Raw genomic sequence first — 22,796 nt, 5'->3', positions numbered from 1 at the left:
TCTGACAAAAGTCATAAAACCGGAAAACCCATTTACTCACGAGTCTAACCATACCAAATTTACTCCAATCCGATAACAAAATCCCATTCAAAACCCAAAAATCTAACTCAAGAACACTTGATCTTCTTCCCCAACTTTTCACTCCAAATCACAAATTAGATGATAAAATTAAAGACATAATCATGGGATTTAACCAAAACCAATTAAGAAACATTTACCCCAATCAACTCCGCGAAACTCCCTTCAAGAATCGCCCAAATCCGTGATCTCTAGCTCAAAATATGAAAAATAGGCTCAAACCCTCGATTTTAAATTTAATATTGTCTGCCCAGATTATCTTGCTTCGCGAACGCGATGCATTGCAATCTTAGACCTTCACGAACGCGTCCCTTACCTTACGAACGCGTAGAACAAAAGTTTGGGGGTCCCCAGCTACCTCACTCCTCTTCGCGAATGCGACACCACTCCCGCGTTCTCGATGCACACGCAGACCACACCTTCGCGTTTACATCTTTTTCTTCACGAATACAAAGAACAAATCCTCCTCAGCTCACAAACACTCTTCGCGAATGCGAGTGTCAAACCTCCTTTTTCTACCCCGAAAGGGGTATAGGGAAGTTTTTCCAATTAAAGTGACAATGCCGAAATGGGATTATTTATTCAAATTCAGATTCGTCACTTGGGATAATTTAGCGTGTCTCAAGTCACCGGTTTAAAATTCCGAATCGAGGAAGTTTGACTCTGTTTTACAGTCCACAAAATATAGAAATTCGGGTAAGGAATTTTGTTAACCCAGGAGAAGGTGTTAGGCATTTCCGGGTTCCGTGTTTTTAGCACAGTCGCTCAACTATTATTATTGGCATAATTATCTTATTAGTTACATATTTTATACATGTTGTGCATTTTTAACCTTAGACCGCTTTTAATTATGTATGAAATTATTCTGGAACAAGTTACGATTGTCGTACACTTGTTTGTTTGGTACATATTGCGAATCGTGTCACGGGAACCTTACCCACGATCTACAACATGTTTAATTTATTAATTACTGTCGCACCTCCTTTTTACCACCCGGAAATGTGTATAAGGGAGTTTTTTCCAATTTAAGTGACAATCGAAACAAGATTATTTATATTAAATTCATAGTCGCTACTTGAGATAATTTATGGTGTCCTAAGTCACCAGTTTAAAATCCCGAATCGAGGAAGTTGACTCTTATTTATGGTCTGCGAACACAAAAATTCGGGTAAGGGATTCTGTTAACCCGGGAGAAGGTGTTAGGCATTCCCGAGTTCCGTAATTTTAGCACGGTTACTTTGATCATATTTGGCTTTAATCAAATTGTCTAATTACTCATTTTAGAACTTATGTGCATTTTTCTCTTTTAATTAAGTGCACGTGTACCCATTTGTTTGGGCGCGTCAAAAATTATGTCACGCGAACGTATCCACAATTAATAACGCTTTGTTATTATTAAGAAAGTTTAGTCAAAGTTGCGTGAACGCATACTCCGATTTTATTTTAAAATCGTAATTATGTCACGCGAACATGTCCACAATCACGACGATATATTACACGTGCCTGAAGCACTCTAACGGTGTTCATTATTCTTCTTAAATTTTGAGATTATTGATGCCAAATTTACGAATAAGATATTATCGGGGAGCAGATAGGCTAGCTAACACGATCTATTACTTGGCCAAATTCCTTATGGTCCAAGGCCTAGCTTATGGCTCATTCTCATTCCTTGCCAAGAAAGAAACAACTCCAATTTTTCCATTTACCCGATTATAAGCATTTATTCAAGAACCCCAAGACTACATGCATCACAATCGAAATAAAAACTAATTAAAACAATTCAAAGAAAAACTACGACATGTTACTCAAACAACGTAGAATCACAAATCAATCAACACGCGCACCAAGCTATCATAACACAATGAAATGAGAATTAAAATTGAGAAATGGACCTTTTATTGACGAACAAAGCTGAAAATTGCAGATCAATCGGGCTAAACAAAGCAACAATCCTTGGACTGAAACACCGAAATTACAAATCGAAAACTCGAATTGACACCGAAAAGCTCGAAACCCAAATCGACCTCGGTCAAACGATAAACTAAAATCTCCGAATATCTGACAATTGTGCCCTGTTGAACACCAATAAACCAATGGACCAGCTTATCAGTGATTGGTAGTCTCCCAACTCCAGTTTTGCCAATTATAAGGCGGACAAATTCGAGAGGAAATGAGTGGCCATTTGGATAACTCGTTAAACCCCCATTGAAGTAGTAGAAATTTGACAAGTTTTGGCAAATCATGTATGTATGGAATGGATTATTACAATGTTGAATTGGAAAAAAGGAAATAAGAGAGACATGCTAAAATACAAATGGTGAAAGTTCAATAAACAAAACATGTTATGACTATGGATTCAAGTCATAAACTGCTCAATTGTCGAATATTTGGTCGAAGAGGACCGAGATCTATCTTTGTACAGAGTATCACTATGATAAGGAAGGTGTTTTGACTTTATATCTCCGGTAAGGTCACGAAATTGGGAACACGACACTGACACCAAAATCTTACTGGATTGATTATGGAGTACACATTTGATGCATATGGACAACACATTTTTCACCCAAAAAAGAGCTGAGAATGTTAGCAAGAAAGTTAGGATCCTACTGCTTTATAGGATAAGAAGCTGTCGTTTTTAGTCTCTTAGCTAGGACTAAAAATGTAAAAATCACTCTAAATTAAAATAAACTAATATAAAACTAAATACTCTGCGTGAAATTATTTTTTTTTTTTGTATTTTCAAATATTATAATACTATAAATATACTAATTGACTTTAACTAAAGATGAAAAAATATTTTTTTAAAATTTTTTTTTTTTGATAAAAATAAAGTAAAGAGAGTGATATTAAACCTAAACTAAATATTTACGCTAAAATGTATAAAATCTTGGGGAGGGTCAAAAATTACATATCTACAGCTGCCCTTCTTTGACTGGAAACGCGAAGAGTTTTTAGACAAAGAACGACGAGACAGGTTTTTTGACCCGACCCTTATTTAGAGAAACCAAAAACTAAGAGAAAGGAGAATGTGACCGAGCGCTGGTATCTAAGCTACCTACATATCCTTGGCTATAAAAGAATCAGGCCACGTGTAGTTCAGAATTAAGAAGAGTGATGGAGTACCGAGGTGGAGAGCCGATTGAGGTGCCGTCGAGGTTCCGGTACGCGGTCCTATTATTACATAAAAATCAAAAATGAAAAAGAATAACTAAGTCTATCAGCTACGAGTTACAAGATTCCTATCTATGAGTCTTCTGAAGTTTGATCTTGAGTCTTGGTTGGTTCTTCATGCGGATTCTGATTTGAATCTTGATGCTTGTTAGCTGCAGGTGCTTGTTCTTTACTTTTTAAACTTCTCGGATCAAGGCGGGATATGCAAAGCTTATGACTTCAATCACGTCTTGAGCAGTCCATATTTTTGTGACGACCCAGCCGATCGTCTTAAGAATTAATGCCCCGATTCACTATTAACTGCTTTCCCCAAGTTTATTTCTGTTAATGTGATTTGTCGGGATGTTCGATTTTGAGTTTTGAGGAGTTTTGGGACACTTAGTCCCTAAATGAGAGCTTAAGTGTTGAAAAGTTGATCGTAGTCGGAACAGTGTGAAGACGGCCTCGGAATGGAAATCTGATGGTTCTATTATCTCCATTGGGTGATTTTGGGGTTAGGACCGTGTTCAGATTGTGTTTTGGAGGTCCGTAGCTAATTAAGGGTTGAAATGTCGAAAGTTGATTTTTTGGAAGTTTCCGGTTCGATAGTGAGATTTTGGTCCGAGGGTCAGAATGGAATTCCGAGAGTTGCACTAGTTTCGTTATGTCATTTGGGATGTGTGTGCGAAATTCCAGGTCATTCAGACGTGTTTTGGTTGGGTTTTTGATCGAAAACGGAATTCGAAAATTTTTTAAAACTTAGGCCTGAATCCAATGTGTTTTGGTTGCTTTGATGTTGTTTGAAGTGTTTTGAAGATTTGTACAAGTTTTAATAAGGTTTTAGGATATGTTGATGTCTTTGGTTGAGGTCTCGGGAGCCTCGGGATGAATTCGGATGGTTAACGGAGAAAATTTTAGAGTTGAAGTTGTGCAGCAGCTAGCCTTCTAGTATTTTCGCATCTGCAGTTTGGGAACAGCAGATGCGGAGCCGCAGAAGCGAAAATTGGCCATCTCTCCAGGAACCGCAGATGCGGTATATTTTCCGCAGAAGTGATAGCGCACCTGGGGGTAAAGGGTCGCAGATGTGGAATCTGGCCTTAAGTGGAAAGTCGCAGATACGACATTTGTTCCACAGAAGTAGGACCGCAGATGCGGAAACTGCTCGGCATTATTTTAAAAGGGGTTCCGCGACTTGGGAGTTTATTTCCACCATTTCTAATCGTTTTTGAAGCTTTTGAGAGTGATTTTTGAGGAAAACAAAGGGGAATCTCTTGGAGGTAACATCCTTTACTTCATAACTCATTTTTATGTGATTAAAGACCTAATAAGTGGTGAGAAATTTGGGAAAAATGGGTAATTAGGGCTTGAGTTTAAGAGGCCTTTAAATGAGGATTTGAGGGGTCATTTGGACTCCGATTTCAGTGTTCTTATTATGTATAGACTTGTGAGAGTACGAGGTTTCTGAAAATATAAATTTTACCCGATTCCGAGATGTGGGCCCGAGGGGCGTTTTGGTTATTTTACATAATTTCGCGTATTAACTTAGAATTTAATTGTAGAATTAGTTACTTGAAGTGTTATTTACATTATGCAATTGAATTGAATAGATTTGGGTCATTTGGAGTCGAGTAATCGTGGCAAAGACATGGTGTTGGGTTGATTTTGAGCCGGTTCGAGGTAAGTGGCTTGTCTAACCTTGTGTGGGGGACCTTCCCCTTAGGATATGATATATTTGATAATTGAAATGCCTTATACGTGAGGTGACGAGCGCGTACTTGAGCTAATTGTTGAAAATCCGATTTTTCCTTAAGTATTTTAATTGAGTTCTTTTTCCTGTTTTATTCTACTTGTGAATTTAGCATGTTGCTAGTTTAGAAAAGCATGTTTAGTTGACCTAATTGCCTATTTACTTAAACTGCCTTAATTGCATTATGTGGAGCATGTTAGGCTAGAATTAACTGTTTACTTGGTACGAAATTTAGCTTAATTGAGTATTCTTGTGTTGCTGCTGTGTGCTTTACTTTGGGACTGCGGGACGGCATCCCGGGAAATTCCCTGTACGTATTTATGATTTGGTTATTGCTGTGTGCTTTACTTTGGGACTACGGGACGACATCCCGGAAGATTCCCTGTACATATTTACGATCTGATTGTTGCTGTGTGTTCTACTTTGAGACTACGGGACGACATCCCAGGAGATCCCATGTACGTATTTACGATCTGATTGCTGCTGTGTCTCAGTAGGGCCCTGACCTTCCTCTTTACTACCCAACTGAGGTTAGGCTTGGCACTTACTGAGTACCGTTGTGGTGTACTCATGCCTCTTCTGTGTATATTTTTCATGTGCAGATCCAGGTACCGCAACTCAGGCCTATCATCATTGAGGAGGCGACTGCTCTAGAGACTTCGAGGTACATTTGTCGCATCCGCAAACCGAGAAGTCCCTTTATATTCCTGCTTTTAGTATTTAGCCCTTCTGTATTTTTCTGTTCTTATTAGATATTCCGTAGTTAGAGCTATGTAGTATTGATCTTAGCTTGTGATTCATGGGTTTCCGAGTCTTGGATTTATGTTTGGTATTGAGAGTTAAACATGGTGTATGCTGAGCGGCACATTTAAACACTGTTACTGCTTTATTTCTGTTTTAAATTGTTTACTTCCGCAAGTTTTAGTTTTTCTTCCACAAATTAGGCTTACCTAGTCGTAGAGTCTAGGTGCCATCACGATGGTTCACGGAGGGGGAACCGAGGTTATGACAAGTTGGTATCAGAGCTCTAGGTTCATAGGAGTCATAGATCACAAGCCAGTTTATTAGAGCATCACTGATCGGTACGGAGACGTCTGTACTTATCTACGAGAGGCTATGTAACCGTTAGGAAAATTCCACTTCATTTGATTTCCCTGTTGTGCGAGATTTTTGACATCACAAATTCTGAACTTCTATCTTCTATTCTCTCACCGTTGGTGAGGACATGCGCTACCTAAAATGATCAGGCATCTGCGCCCCTACGAGAGTTGCCAGAAGTCAGGGCCGGGGTAGAGGCCGAGGGCGTGCACGCGCACGTGATGAAGCAAGAGCACCCGCGCGAGCTGCCATCGAGGAGCCACCAGCAGTTCCAGCCAAAGCCTAGGCACCGGATGCGCCTATTGCTACTACTGCTCCAGCACTTCAAGGAGACATTTGCACAGTTCCGAGCATGTTTGGTACGTTAGTTCAAGTGGGGTTAATTCAGGTTGTACCAATTACTTCACAGATCGGGGAAGGGACCCAGACTTCCACCACCCCCACTCCAGAGCAACGAGTTCCCAGTGTTCAAGGTCTAGGTGTCATGGCGACACAACTTGTGGTCCCAGTTCAGCGGGTGGTGAGGACCTCTCGCCGAGTAGAGGACATGTGGGTCTAGGAGAGAAAGAACAGACGAGGTTAGGAGAAAGAGTATAGGGAAGTAAGGAGACCTTGGAGACTGGAGAGACCCACTAATCCTTATTTTGGAGGAATAATATGGCATGGTAGAGGTTTTGTGGGTCAGCCAGCTTAGTTTGGATCTCAAATTTTACACAGTATTTCAGGTGTTCAGGGGTCTTGGGGTACTCGTACCGCTCAATTCCCACCGTTACATCCTCCAAGAACTTGTTTTGAGTGTAGTGACGCACGCCATGTGGTGAAGGATTGCCCTAGACTTGGGAAGAGTCCACCTTCACAGACTTTTCAGCCACAGCGTGCCCTGCAGAGTTCTCAGGCTATGATTACAGCTCCAGTTGCTACCCTACCTGCTCAGCCAGTTAGAGGTGGAGGTCGGGAAGGTAGAGGTAGTCCTAGAGGGGAGGCCAGTCCAGATACTATGCCCTTCCTGCTCATACCGAGGTTGTTGTCTCTGGTTCTGTCATCACAGGTATTATACTGGTTTGCCACAAAGATACATCAGTTCTATTCGATCCAGGCTCTACTTATTATGTCTCTTCTTATTTTGCTCCACATTTGGGTATACTTCGAGATTCTTTGAGTTCACCTGTTTATGTTTCTACTCCTGTGGGAGATTCTCTTGTTGTGGACCGCGTTTATCGGTCGTGTTTGGTTGCTCTTAGTGGTTTTGAGGCCAGAGCTGATCTATTATTACTCAACATAGTTGATTTTGATATTATCTTGGGCATGGACTGGTTGTCTCCCCATTATTCTATTCTTGATTGTCACGCCAAAACCGTGACGCTGGCTACGCCAGGTGTACCACGTGTTGGGTGGAGAGGTACTTTAGATTACACTCCCAGTAGAGTTATTTCTTTTCTTAAAGCTCAGCGTATGGTTGAGAAGGGGTGTGACGCGTATTTAGCTTATGTGAGAGATGTCAGTATTGATACCCCTTCAGTTGATTCAGTTCTAGTAGTACAGAATTTTCCCGATGTATTTCCAGCTGATCTTCTAGGCATGCCGCCTGATAGAGATATTGATTTCGGCATTGATCTGTTGTCGGGCACTCAGCCCATTTCTATTCCTCCATATCGTAGGGTTCTTCCTGAGTTGAAGGAGTTGAAGGACCAGTTACAGGAATTGCTTGATAAGGGTTTTATTCGGCCCAGTGTATCACCTTGGGGTGTTTTTGTCTTGTTTGTGAAGAAAAATGATGATTCTATGCATATGTGTATTGATTATCGCCAGTTGAACAAGGTTACAGTGAAGAACCATTATCCTTTGCCTCGTATTGATGATCTGTTTGACCAGCTTCAGGGCGCACGGGTGTTTTCTAAGATTGACTTGCGCTCAGGTTGCCATCAGTTGAAGATTCGGGAGCCAGATATCCCGAAGACTGCTTTCAGGACTCGGTATGGCCATTACGAGTTCCTTGTTATGTCATTTGAGCTAACCAATGCCCCAGCAGCCTTTATAAATTTGATACACAGTGTGATCTGGCCTTATCTTGACTCATTCGTCATTGTCTTTATTGATGATATTCTGGTGTATTCCCGGAGTCGGGAAGATCATGAGTAGCACCCGAGGACTGTGCTTCAGACTCTGAGAGAGAAGAAGTTATATGCTAAGTTCTCAAAATCTGAGTTTTGGTTGGATTCAGTGGCCTTCTTAGGCCACGTGGTATCGAGTGAGGGTATTCAGGTGGATCCGAAGAAGATAGAGGTCGTGCAGAGTTGGCCCAGACCATCCTCAGCTATAGAGATCTGCAGTTTCCCTGGTTTGGCGGGTTACTACCATCATTTTGTGGAGGGGTTTTCATCGATTGCAACCCCTATGACCAGGTTGATCCGGAAGGGTGCTCCATTTCAGTGGACGGAGGAGTGTGAGGCGAGCTTTCAGAAGCTCAAGACAGCTTTGACCACAGCCCCAATTTTGATACTACCTACAGGTTCGAGGTCTTATACGGTCTATTGTGATGCCTCGAGGGTTGGCCTCGGAGTGGTGTTGATGCAGAACGGTAGGGTGATTGCCTATGCATCCAAACAGTTGAAGATACATGAGAAAAACTACCTTGTTCACGACCTTGAGTTAGCTGCCATTGTTCACGCCCTGAATATTTGGAGCCATTATTATACAGGGTTCCCTGTGAGATTTATACTGACCATCGGAGCTTGCAGCACTTGTTCAAGCAAAAGGATCTACATTTGCACCAAAGGAGGTGGTTGGAGTTGCTAAAGGACTATGATATCACTATTTTGTATCACTCGGCAAGGCCAATATGGTGGCCGATGCTTTGAGCCACTGGGCAGAGAGTTTGGGGAGTTTGGCTTATTTACCAGCATCGGAGAGGCCTATGACGATGGATGTTCAAGCCTTAGCCAGCCAGTTTGTGAAATTGGATCTTTTGGAGCCCAGTCGGGTTCTAGCTTGCGTGGTTTCTTGGTCTCCCTTATTTGATCATATCAGGGAGCGGCAATATGATGACCCTTATTTGCTTGTCCTCAAGGACAAGGTTTAGCACTGTGATGCTGGGGATGTGATTATTGGTGATGATAGGGTATTGAGGATGCAGGGTTGGATTTGTGTACCCAATGTCGATGGGCTTTGAGAGTTGATTCTAGAGGAGGCTCATAGCTCGTGGTATTCCATTCATCTGGGTGCCGCGAAGATGTATCAGGATTTGAGACAACACTATTGGTGGAGGCGGATGAAGAAAGATATAGTTAGATTCGTAGCTCGGTGTCTCAATTGTCAGTAGGTGAAGCATGAGCACTAGCGGCCGGGTGGATTGCTTCAGCAGATAGAGATTTTCGGAGTGGAAGTGGGAGCGGATCACCATGGACTTTGTAGTTGGGCTTCCACGGACTTTGAGGAAGTTTGATGCTATTTGGGTGATTGTGGATCGGCTGACAAAGTCCGCTCATTTCATTCCTATGTGTACTACTTATTCCTCGGAGCGGTTGGCGGAGATTTATATCCGGGAGATTGTTCGTTTGCATGGTATTCAAGTGTCCATCATTTCAGATAGAGGTACTTAGTTCACATCACGGTTCTAGAGGGCAGTTCAGTATGAGTTGGGTACTCGGGTGGAGTTGAGTACAATATTTCACCCTCAGACGGACGGATAGTCCGAGCACACTATTCAGATTCTTGAGGATATGCCTTGTGCGTGTGTGATTGAGTTTGGAGGGTCTTGGGATCAGTTCTTGCCATTGGCGGAGTTTGCTTACAGCAACAGCTATCAGTCAGACATTTAGATGGCACCGTATGAGGCTTTATATGATAGACGGTATAGATCCCCGGTGGGTTGGTTCGATCCGGGTAAGCCTAGGCTTTTGGGCACAGACTTGGTTCAGGATGCTTTGGAGAAGGTTAAGGTGATTCAGGATAGACTCCGTACAGCCCAGTCCAGACAGAAGAGTTACACGGACCGGAAGGTTCGTGATGTTTCCTATATGGTTGGAGAGCGGGTTCTGCTTTGAGTTTCGCCTATGAAGGGCGTCATGAGATTTAGGAAGAAAGGAAAGTTGAGTCCGAGATTTATTGGCCCTTTTGAGATATTGAGGCATGTTGGGGAGGTTGCTTATGAGTTTGCCTTACCTCCCAGCTTGGCCGGAGTTCATCCGGTATTCCATGTTTTGATGCTCCGGAGGTATCACAGTAATCTGTCGCACGTGTGGGATTTCATTTCAGTCCAGTTGCACAAGGATCTATCTTATGTTGAGGAGCCAGTGGCAATATTGGACAGACACGTTAGAAAGCTGAAATCAAAGAACATTGCTTCGGTAAAGGTTTAGTGATGGGGCCAGCTGGTCAAGGAGGCGACCTGGGACAGCGAGCAGGATATGTGCAGTCGTTACCCTCATTTATTCACTACTTCAGGTATGTTTTTATGCTCGTTCGAGGACAAACGAATATTTAAGTGTAGGAGGATGTGACGACCCGGCTGGTCATCTGAAAAATTAACACCCCGATTCCCTATTAACTACTTTCCCCAAGTTTATTTCTGCTAATGTGATTTGCCGGGATGTTCGGTTTTGAGTTTTGAGGAGTTTTGGAAGTTTCCGGTTCGATAGTGAGATTTGATCCGAGGGTCGGAATGGAATTCTGAGAGTTGCAGTAGTTTTGTTATATCATTTGGGATGTGTCTGCAAAATTTCAGGTCATTCGGACGTTTTTTGGTTGAGTTTTGATCGAAAACGGAATTCGGAAGATTTTAAAACTTAGGCTTGAATCCGATGTGTTTTGGTTGCTTTGATGTTGTTTGAAATGTTTTGAAGATTTGTACAAGTGTTAATAAGGTTCTAGGATATGTTGATGCCTTTGGTTGAGGTCTCGGGGGCCTCAAGATGAATTCAGATGGTTAACGGAGAAAATTTTGGAGTTGAAGTTGTGCAGCTGCTGGCCTTCTGGTATTTTCGCATCTACGGTTTGGGGACGTAGAAGCAAAAATTGGCCATCTCTCCAAGAACTGCAGATGCGGTATATTTTCCGCAGAAGCAGTGCCGCACCTGCGTGTAAAGGGCCGCAAATACGGAATCTGGCCTTAAGTGGTAAGTCGTAGATGCAACATTTGTTCCACAGAAGTAGGACCGCAGATGTGAAAACTGTTGGGCATTATTTTAAAAGGGGTTCCGCATTTTGGGAGTTTATTTCCATCATTTCTAATCGTTTTTGAAGCTTTTGAGAGTGATTTTTGAGAAAAACAAAGGGGAATCACTTGGAAGTAACATCCTTGACTTCATAACTCATTTTTATGTGATTAAAGACCTAATAAGTGGTGAGAAATTTGGGAAAAATGGGTAATTAGGGCTTGAGTTTAAGAGGCCTTTAAATGAGGATTTGAGGGGTCATTTGGACTCCGATTTTAGTGTTCTTGTTATGTATAGACTCGTGAAAGTACGAGGTTTCTGAAAATATAAATTTTACCTGATTCCAAGACGTGGGCCTGAGGGGCGTTTTGGTTATTTTATATAATTTCGTGTATTAGCTTAGAATTTAATTGTAGAATCAGTTACTTAAAGTGTTATTTACATTATACAATTGAATTGAATAGATTTGGGTCATTTGGAGTCGAGTACTCGTGGCAAAGACGTGGTGTTGGGTTGATTTTGAGCCGGTTCGAGGTAAGTGGCTTGTCTAACCTTGTGGGGGGGGACCTTCCCCTTAGGATATGATATATTTGATAATTGAAATGCCTTATACGTGAGGTGACGAGCGCATACTTGAGTTAACTGTTGAAAATCCAGTTTTTCCTTAAGTATTTCAATTGAGTTTTTTTTCCTGTTTTATTCTATTTGTGAATTTAGCATGTTGCTAGTTTAGAGAAGCATGTTTAGTTGACCTAATTGCCTATTTGCTTAAACTGCCTTAATTTCATTATGTGGAGCATGTTAGGCTAGAATTAACTGTTCACTTGGTATGAAATTTAGCTTAATTGGGTATTCTTGTGTTGCTGCTGTGTGCTTTACTTTGGGACTACGGGACGGCATCCCAGGAGATCCCCTGTACGTATTTATGATCTGGTTGTTGCTGTGTTCTTTACTTTGGGACTACGAGACGGCATCCCGGGATATCCCCTGTACGTATTTACGATCTCATTGCTACTGTGTATTCTACTTTGGGACTATGGGACGGCATCTCAGGAGATCCCATGTACGTATTTACGATCTGATTCCTGTTGTGTGTTCTACTTTGGGACTATGGGACGATATCTCGGGAGATCCCCTATACGTATTTATGATTTGGACTAAGGTACGGGATACCAAGAAATCCCTAGCATATATTGAGGATACCAAGAGATCCTCGGGATACTAAGAGATCCTAGCATATAATTGAGGATACCAAGAGATCCTCGGGATACCGAGAGATCCCTAGCATATATTGAGGATACCAAGAGATTCCCGGGATACTAAAAGATCCCTAGCATATAATGAGGATACCAAGAGATCCTCGAGATACTAAGAGATCCCTAGCATATAATTGAGGATACGAAGAGATCCTCGGGATACCGAGAGATCCCTAGCATATATTGAGGATACCAAGAGATCCTAGAGATACCAAGAGATCCCTAGCACATATTGAGGATACCAAGAGATCCTCCGGACACCAAGAGATCCCCGGTTATCATCCTTGCTGTGAATGTTATTTCCTTGTGGTTTGCCTTTATCTCTGTTTCCGTTATTGTACTCTTATCATTCTCTATAGATTTTGACTGTAGATTCTCAATTGTATTGCTTATCTTATCATGTCATCTTATTATCTATTTGATCTTAGTAGGGCACTGACCTTCCTCATCACTACCCAACTGAGGTTAGGCTTGGCATTTACTGAGTACCGTTGTGGTGTACTCATGCCTCTTCTGCGCATGTTTTTCATGTGCAGATCTAGGTACCGCTACTCAGGCCTATCATCATTGAGGAGGCGACTACTCTAGATACTTCGAGGTACATCTGCCGCGTCCACAGACTGAGAAGTCCCTTTCTATTCCTACTTTTAGTATTTAACCCTTATGTATTTTTCTGTTCTTATTAGACATTCCGGAGTTAGAGCTATGCAGTATTGATCTTAGCTTGTGATTCATGGGTTTCTAGGTCTTGGATTTATGTTTGGTATTGAGAGTTAAACATGGTGTATGCCGAGCGACACATTTAAATACTGTTACTGCTTTATTTCTGTTTTAAATTGTTTACTTCCGTAAATTAGGCTTACCTAGTCGTAGAGACTAGGTGTCGTCACGATGGTTTATGGAGGGCGAACCGGGGTCGTGACAATCTTTTCTTCGCTTGTGAACTTCGAGTTCACTCCTTTTTCTTTTTCTTCTTTTTTCAGACTCCTTCTTTTGGTCGTCTCGAACCCTGTGCCTCGAGGTAAAACCTGCTCAGATACCAAAACAAACAAACAAAATTTTTCTGCCCCAGTTTTCATTAGAAAAATTTCGTGAGTTTTTGTAACAATATTCTAAACTACTTCTTTATTGAAAGCAATAAAAGTCAGGATGGTGTATTCTTGGAAAAAAGAATTTAGGGAGTGGAGACCCTATATCTAAAATGAAATCAACTAGAGATTGGAGGCCCTATGTTGGAAAGATTACCAGGTTATGTTGGCATCAACTAAGGAGTGAGACCCTATGTTGGGAAAAGATTATCAGGTTATGCTGGCATCAAATAGGGAGTGAGACCCTATGCTGGAAAAGATTACCAGGTTATGCTGGCATCCACTAGGGAGTGGGACCCTATGTTGGAAAGTGAGACTACTGAATTGTGTACCTATGCTAAAATGAACCAAGAAGAATTTTTTGTTTTTGTTTTTTTTTTCTTATTATTTTTCTTTTTTAGAAAAAATCATCATCATTTTTTTTTGAGAAAATCCTTCTTTTAGATAAATTGCCCCAACGTTTTTTTCAAAGGCATGAACAAATGACTTTTTTTTCTTTTTAATCGAGACATCCTCTTTTCCTTTCTTTTTTTAAATTTTTTAGGAGAAAATTCATTAAACTAGGCTTTTATATCTTAGGAGAAAAATTCTTCAGACTAAAACATCTATCCTAGGAGAAGGTTCATCAGACTAGGTTTTCTATCTTAGGAGAAAAATTCATCAGACTAAGATTTTGATCCTAGAAGAAAATTCATCAGACTAGGTTTCTTTTCTTCTTCTTTTTTTTGGTATCTTAGGAGAAAGATTCATCAGACTAAGATTTTGATCCTAGGAGAAAATTCATCAGACTAGGTCTTTTTTTGGTATCTTAGGAGAAAGATTCATCAGACTAAGATTTTTATCCTAGGAGAAAGTTCATCAGACTAGATCTTCTATCTTAAAAGAAAGATTCATCATACTAAGATTTTGATCCTAGGAGAAAGCTCATCAGACTAGGTTTTCTATCTTAGGAGAAAGATTCATCAGTCTAAGATTTTTATCCTAGGAGAAAATTCATCAAATTAGGTCTCTTTTTTTGGTATCTTAGGAGAAAGATTCATCAGGCTAAGATTTTGATCCTAGGAGAAAATTCATCAGAATAGGTCTTCTATCTTAGGAGAAAGATTCATCAGACTAAGATTTTGATCCTAGGAGAAAGTTCATTAGACTAGGTTTTCTATCTTAGGAGAAAGATTCACCAGACTAAGATTTTGATCCTAGGAGAAAATTCATCAGACTAGATCTCTTTTCTTTGGTATCTTAGGAGAAAGATTCATCATACTAAGATTTTTATCCTAGGAGAAAGTTCAACAGACTAGGTTTTCTATCTTAGGAGAAAGATTCATCATACTAAGATTTTATTGGGAGAAAATCCAGATAAAAAGATTCATCAGTCTAAGATTTTTATCCTAGGAGAAAATTCATCAAATTAGGTCTCTTTTTTTAGTATCTTAGGAGAAAGATTCATCAGGCTAAGATTTTGATCCTAGGAGAAAATTCATGAGAATAGGTCTTCTATCTTAGGAGAAAGATTAATCAGACTAAGATTTTGATCCTAGGAGAAAGTTCATCAGACTAGGTTTTCTATCTTAGGAGAAAGATTCACCAGACTAAGATTTTGATCCTAGGAGAAAATTCATCAGACTAGATCTCTTTTTTTGGTATCTTAGGAGAAAGATTCATCAGACTAAGATTTTTATCCTAGGAGGAAGTTCATCAGACTAGGATTTCTATCTTAGAAGAAAAATTCATCATACTAAGATTTTATTGGGAGAAAATCCATCAGACTAGGACTTTTTATCCTAGTAGGAAAAATGTGAAGAGCAATGGCAACATTTTATGTACATTAGCAAGACAGATAAAGGCAAAGATTTGAGAAACTTCCCTTTGTCAGCTCTCCTCTTTTTTTTTTTGGTTTTGTTTTTTTCCTTTTGTTTCTTTTTTTTTTGAACCACTTTTCTTGCACTGCTTTGTTCCTATTTCACACAAAGAAAAATTTGTCAGTTTTGAAAATGGTGGCCAGTTTGTGGCCTTGATTCTTGGGAAGCTTGGCTTTTGCTCAATCAGGTCGAGTCGGTCTCAAGAGACTTTTGCTCTGCATTAACCCTGATTGTTTCACACCCAGTACCATTTATATTTGTGCATCAATCAGCCTTATCCCAACTGGAGATCTTTGCTTAGGTGACATTTTCTGATATCTTGAATGACTTCCTGCTTTTTGAGCAACTTGTCTGTCAGACAAAATCACCAGTTATCTTTGTTTGCGCCAAGTAGGCTGACAAGAGTCTTTTTGGGGAGCCTTTGCATGAATCCTCATGGTATATTAACAGTAACAACTGAGTGTGCTGGCCAAATTTATTTTATGCAACTGAAAAGCCGCTAGCAAATTTTGAAATCTTTTCTTGCTTGTTTTGACAAGGACTGACTCAGAGTGAAGGACACAATGATACAAAAAAACAAGTATTAACAAGAAATGCCCTTGTCGGATGGACAGAAGGAAGAGTTTTTTTTTAATAACTATCCTTAATGATCATGACATGAATTTTGGACTCAACGGCCTGATGTATCAAACTATCCAATCTTCCCTTTTACCATTCTTATGATCTTTGAAGTCGGGCTTGTTCGTGCCAATTCTTTGTATCAGCTTCACGACTCATTTTCGACTAGTGGTTCCCCGGGGGGTTTTCACTAACAAGTCTCTCTCATTTATTTTCTCTACTTACCGTCGTCTTATGGTGCCTGTGAAGATTTTCACTAGTAAGAACTCTCTCATTTTTTCTTTCTCTTTTTTTCTGTTGCTTTGCTTCCTTGTGTGAGAAACTGACAGTGTTCTATGTCATGTGAAAATAGTTGCTCATTACATGTCTCTTTTGTCATTCTTGAAGGCATATCGGGAGGTCTTTATTTGGAAGGATTTTGGATAGGATTGGAAAGAAAGGACGTCATGATGGCTTAAAATAGACTCAAAGTAAAGGAGGTTGTAGACTTACAACTCTTGAAATCGACTCTTTCGAAAGTGAAATAAAATATTTGCCCCAGTTTCAGCTATTGGGGATTTTTTTTTTGATTTGGTTGGATCGAACCGTGAGGCTGCCTATGTATCCCTTTTTTAAGTAATCAGGTCAAACGTAGTTCAAACATCTGACCTAACTATTTTTTTCATCTTGCTTTCTATTTTTTCTTTCTTTTCTTTTTTTCCTTTTTTTTCTTTCTTTTTCCCCTTTTTTCTTTTTTTTTCTTTTTGTTTGCCCCAGCTTCTATCCTCTGAGGGCATGGACCTTCGACAGTTCTTTTCTTCTTCTTTTTTTTTCACTTGAACTTTCAAAAAGCTTCCCCAATTTGTACTTTTGGGGCCTGGGCCTTTATTGTTATTATTATTTTTCATTTTTTTGACTCTAAACTTGATTCCAAAAGATGGTGGTCAAAGAAAATAACACAGGCTCAAAGGGGTGACAAAGGGTATAAAGTGTTTGGGTAGCAGAAAAATGGCCTCCCGGCCTCGAGAACGCCAAACATAGTATCCTTTTGCGGTGAACATGTTTATCTTCTTGGTGTGTCGTGGTCACACGACACTTTCCATCCCTTAATGTCAAAATTTCCAACAAACTTCAATTGATTAAACATCCTCAAGCCCGATCTTCACAATGATTTAAATGTGAATTTTTCTTCTCAGTTATCCAATTCCAGATTAAATTAGTTTCTAAGATCTAGCTCAAAATTTCCGCATGCATGTCATGTCTTTAGAACTAGCGAGAAAAGAACTAAGAACAGAATGACACAAAAAGACAAATTATATTTCATTGAGTAAAGGATGAAAAAGTTTGACAACAAGACAAACAACCTAAATCCGAGTTACGACCTTAAACTAACTCGGATAATAAAAACAACAACAGAACAGATAGACAAGACTCGCACAAACAAAATGGAGGGATAGAAAGGTTTGACTCAATAAAACAAATAAAATCTGGATGACAACCCTGACATAACCCAGATAGTAGAAAAAATATCAAAATAAGCTACCAAGATTCCTTCCTAGTAAGGAGAGAATGAATTTTCAATTTCTAAGCTTGACATTTATCCACAAAATTGTTCATCAGAATCACCATGGCATTCTCCAATTTCAGTCGACAAGCTCCCGAGAGGATTCTCATACTCCATGTCACCAGGAATCATCCCCGAAAAGTGTGCATCATCATGTGCAGGTAAAGGATTCTGCACGATATTTTGGGTGTCACTGTCTTGGATCATAATCAGTTTTTCCTGGATCATCCTTTCTATTTCTCTTTTCAAATCCCGACAGCTTTCAACATTGTGCCTCTGGGCATTGGAATGGTATTCACACTTTTTAGAAGGATCAATGCTTCTTGCACGTGGGTCTACATGATTTGGAGAAATGGGTGCAATCATGTCATAATGATTTAATTTCTCAAACAAGCTTGCATAGGACTCTCCTATTGGTATAAAATTATCTTTCAACCTTTGTTCTCCTTTATACCTCTGGCTTGGATGTGGGTTATAGGGCACCTGAAAATTTTGTGGAGGCTGGTGAATATTTTGTGATGCTCGTGCTCGCCTTTTAGGGTGTTTTGGTGGCTGGCCAACATACTAAGGTGGAGCGACAGAGTGTTGTTAGTTCTGAGGGGGATAGTAATGCTCAGGGGAGTTATCAGAAAACAGACGAGGTTGGTCATACCTTCGAGACGTTCTCCTAGGACCTCTTCTAGACCTTGATGTCATCATGATTTCTTTAACCTTCTTATTTGTGTCACCAAAATTATCGGATTCAATTTGGACAACCTGATTTGCGGCTTTGAGAACTGCTTGACTTATAATTTTGCCCTTCTTAAGGCCATTCTCTACCATTTATCCCATTTTGACTGCTTCCGAGAAGGATTTGCCAATTGCTGACACCAGAAAGTAATCTGGCTTTTGAGCCTGAATGAAGACAGTGATTAGCTCATGTTCATCCATGGGTGGCTTAATCTAGCTGCTTGTTCTCTCCATTTAATGGCATATTCCCTGAAACTTTCAGTTGGTTTCTTCTTCAGGTTTGAAAGGGAATTGCGGTCTGGGGCAATGTCGATGTTGTATTGGAACTGTTTGACAAAGGCCTGTGCCATGTCATCCCAGACATACCATTTGAAGGCTACTCCATTAAGGCTTTCCCCAAAATATGCTATTAGCAGTTTTTCATTTCTTCCCGCACCTCTTAGTTGATTGCAATACCTTTTCAGGATGGCTATGGGGTCTCCGTGTCCATCATACTTTTCAAATTTGGGGATCTTGAAACCAAGTGGCAAGTGGACATCGGGGAACATACATAGATCCTTGAAGGAAATACTCTTCTGACCTGCCAACCCTTGCATGTTTTTCAACCGTTGTTCTAAGCTTTTCACTCTTTGGGTCATTTCTTCATGTGCCATCTTTTGGGCAGGCTTCTCAATGTTTGTAGGAAGATCAAAGAAGTACGAGTGGTACTCAGGAGAGTGGTACTGCTCTTGCTGGGTAGCAAATTGTGACTCATGACAAGGTTGTCCTTGGCCATTGGCCCATGCTTGACACATTTTGGCCATTTACTGTTTCAGTATTCTATTTTTTTCAAACACAGTAAACTCTTGTTGAATCCTCTGACCCCGAGTCTCTTGAGCACTTGTAACAGCTTGGATGTCATTTTTCCTTGTATCTTGTGTTGTCCGCCTACCACAAACCGACCACCTCAAACTTTCTTTTATAATTCAAAACAAAAGAAACGTTAGACTGGACTCAGTTAGTCCTTATTATTATCATCATTTTTTCTCATTTTTCATTTTTTTTCATTTTTTCATTTTTTTGGTTGATCGAACCTGATGTGGGTTGCCTACGTATCATATGGGAACAAGAATCAGATCTTCCGTAGTTTGGGAAGATCGGGAATAATGTGAATAAACTAATCTTTTTTTTGGATTTTGGATTTTGAATTTTTTGTTTTAAAAAGAAGAAACAAAATATTTTTGGATTTCGATTTGTTTGTTTGTTTGTTTTTTATAATTTTGAAAAGAAAGACTTTTAAATGAGAAAGAAAATATTTTTGAATTTATGAAAGAAATGCTTCTAAAGAAAAAAAATATTTTTAAATCTTGAATTTTCTTTTCAATTTTTGAAATAAGGATGAAAATATTTTTGGATTTTGAGAAGAAATTAAAAATATATATTTGTATTTTTTAAAAAAAATTGGGGTCTAAAAGAAAGACTTTCTAAAAAAGGAAGTAAAGGAAAATATTTTTGATTTTTTTTTTGAAAATTGTGGGCCGAAACCGATGAGGCTTGCCTATGTATCTCACATCCGGTGAGAATCAGAGCCAGTTTTGACATAATTGGAAAAACATGATATTGACTCACTTTCATTTTTTTGAAATACATTTTCTTTTCCTCTCTTTTTTCAAAAATTTTGGTAGAGTTTCGAGGCATTTTCAAATACTGGGGTTTTCAGAATCGGGTGAATTCTCTATCCTACCTCACTCTTGGTTTTTCTGTTGTTTTCCTTTCCTTAGCCGATCAACTCACAAGCCGAAGCAAATAAATGTACAAATAGCTCGTAAGATGCATCAAAATGGTCTTTCATTTCGGGTACACTTGTCCTAGACGGACCCAACCCGTGTGTTGAGTCCCCAAATTCAAATGCAGATGATGCAAACAAACGTTCCTACAAGGGATCCAGCATGAGGTCAAGTTATTCTAAGTTTAAACCTGGGGTTGTGTTCTTGACCTGGCTTACCCGAGCGGACAACTCAAGGCGAAGAGGGGCAACGTACTGGGAGCACGAAAGTTTACCCGGCCTTGTTGCTGGCCTAACCTCGTTCTTATTTGGTATAATTCTAACAAAAAAGTGGGCAACGCGAATGTGTGCACCATTTTTTAGAAGACTCGGGTGGGAGGCGTAAAAAGACAGTTTAATACAATTCAAATAATATCAAAGCAGTAAATAAACGACAATTAGCACATTAGGTCCATAAAATATAGTAATATCAACAATAAATAAAGCCAAGAATAAATCATATTAACAAGCTCGAATTCTTGAACCTTGAACCAGAGATTCTGGGTTCTTTTCCCCAGTGGAGTCGCCAAAGCTATCACACCTCCTTTTTACCACCCCGGAAAGGTGTATAAGGGAGTTTTTTTCAATTTAAGTGACAATCGAAACGAGATTATTTATATTAAATTCAGAGTCGCCACTTGAGATAATTTATGGTGTCCCAAGTCAACAGTTTAAAATCTCGAATCGAGGAAGTTGACTATTATTTATGGTCTGCGAACACAGAAATCCGGGTAAGGAATTCTGTTAACTCGGGAGAAGGTGTTAGGCATTCCTGAGTTCCATGGTTTTAGCACGGTCACTTTGATCATACTTGGCTTTAATCAAATTGTCTAATTACTCATTTTAGAATTTATGTGCATTTTTCTCTTTTAATTAAGCGCACATGTACCCATTTGTTTGGCATGTCAAAAATTATGTCACGCGAACGTGTCCACAATTAATAACGTTTTGTTATTATTAAGAAAGTTTAGTCAAAGTTGCGTGAACGCATACTCCGATTTTATTTTTAAAATCATAATTATGTCACGCGAACATGTCCATAATCACGACGATATATTACACGTGCCTGAAGCACTCTAACGGTGTTCATTATTCTTCCTAAATTTTGAGATTATTGATGCCAAATTTACGAATAAGATATTATTGGGGAGCAGATAGGCTAGCTAACATGATCTATTACTTGGCCAAATTCCTTATGGTCCAAGGCCTAGCTTATGACCCATTCTCATTCCTTGCCAAGAAAGAAACAACTCCAATTTTTCCATCTACCCGATTATAAGCATTTATTCAAGAACCCCAAGACTACATGCATCACAATCGAAATAAAAACTAATTAAAACAATTCAAAGAAAAACTACGACATGCTACTCAAACAACGTAGAATCACAAATCAATCAACACGCGCACCAAGCTATCATAACACAATAATGAGAATTAAAATTGAGAAATGGACCTTTTATTGACGAACAAAGCTGAAAATTGCAGATCAATCAGGCTAAACAAAGCAGCAATCCTTGGACTAAAATACCGAAATTACAAACCGGAAACTCGAATCGACACCGGAAAGCTCGAAACCCAAATCGACCTCGGTCAAACGATAAACTTAAATCTCTGAATATCTGACAACTGTGCCTTGTTGAACACCAATAAACCAATGGACTAGCTTATCAGTGATTGGTAGTCTCCCAACTCCAGTTTTTCCAATTATAAGGCGGACAAATCCGAGAGGAAATGAGTGGCCATTTGGATAACTCATTAAACCCCCCATTGAAGTAGTAGAATTTGACAAGTTTTGGTAAATCATATATGTATGGAATGGAGTATCACAATGTTGAATTGGAAAAAAGGATAACAGAGAGACATGCTAAAATACAAACGGTGAAAGTTCAATAAACAAAACATGTTACTACTACGGATTCAAGTCATAAACTGCTCAATTGTTGAATATTTGGTCGAAGAGGACCGAGATCTATCTTTGTACAGAGTATCGCTATGATAAGGAAGGTGTTTTGACTTTATATCTCCGGTAAGGTCACGAAATTGGGAATACGACACTGACACCAAATTCTTAGTGGATTGATTATAGAGTACACATTTGATGCATATGGACAACACATTTTTCACCCAAAAAAGAGCTGAGAATGTTAGCGAGCAAGTTAGGATCTTACTGCTTTATAGGAGAAGAAGTTGTCATTTTTAGTCTCTTATCTAGGACTAGGTCTAGGAATTGAAAGCTTAGGCTAGGGTTTCTATAATTGAGTATTTTATATGAAGGTGAGAAGGGATGATGACCATTGGATTAGAAGGAAATAGATGGCTAGGATTAAATCTTGCACTTAAGTGGGCTAATGGGTTGGGAAGAAAGGGTTAAGGGTAATTGGGTTGGATCATGTCTTTTTGGGTTTGAACTTAGGTTAAAAGGACCAAATAATATAATGTATCTATTAAAATGTAAAAATTACTCTAAATTAAAATAAACTAATATAAAACTAAATACTACGCGTGAAACTATTTTTTTTGTATTTTCAAATGTTATAATACTATAAATATAAATATACTAATTGACTTTAACCTAAAGATGAAAAAATATATTTATTTTTTTTTTTTATTTTTTGTGATAAAAATAAAGTAAAGAGAGTGATATTAAACCTGAACTAAATATTTACGCTAAAA

Source organism: Nicotiana tabacum, chromosome 5 (assembly GCF_000715075.1).
Source record: "Nicotiana tabacum cultivar K326 chromosome 5, ASM71507v2, whole genome shotgun sequence".
In the NCBI taxonomy this organism is placed as follows: domain Eukaryota; kingdom Viridiplantae; phylum Streptophyta; class Magnoliopsida; order Solanales; family Solanaceae; genus Nicotiana; species Nicotiana tabacum.
This window is presented reverse-complemented; position numbering follows the sequence as displayed.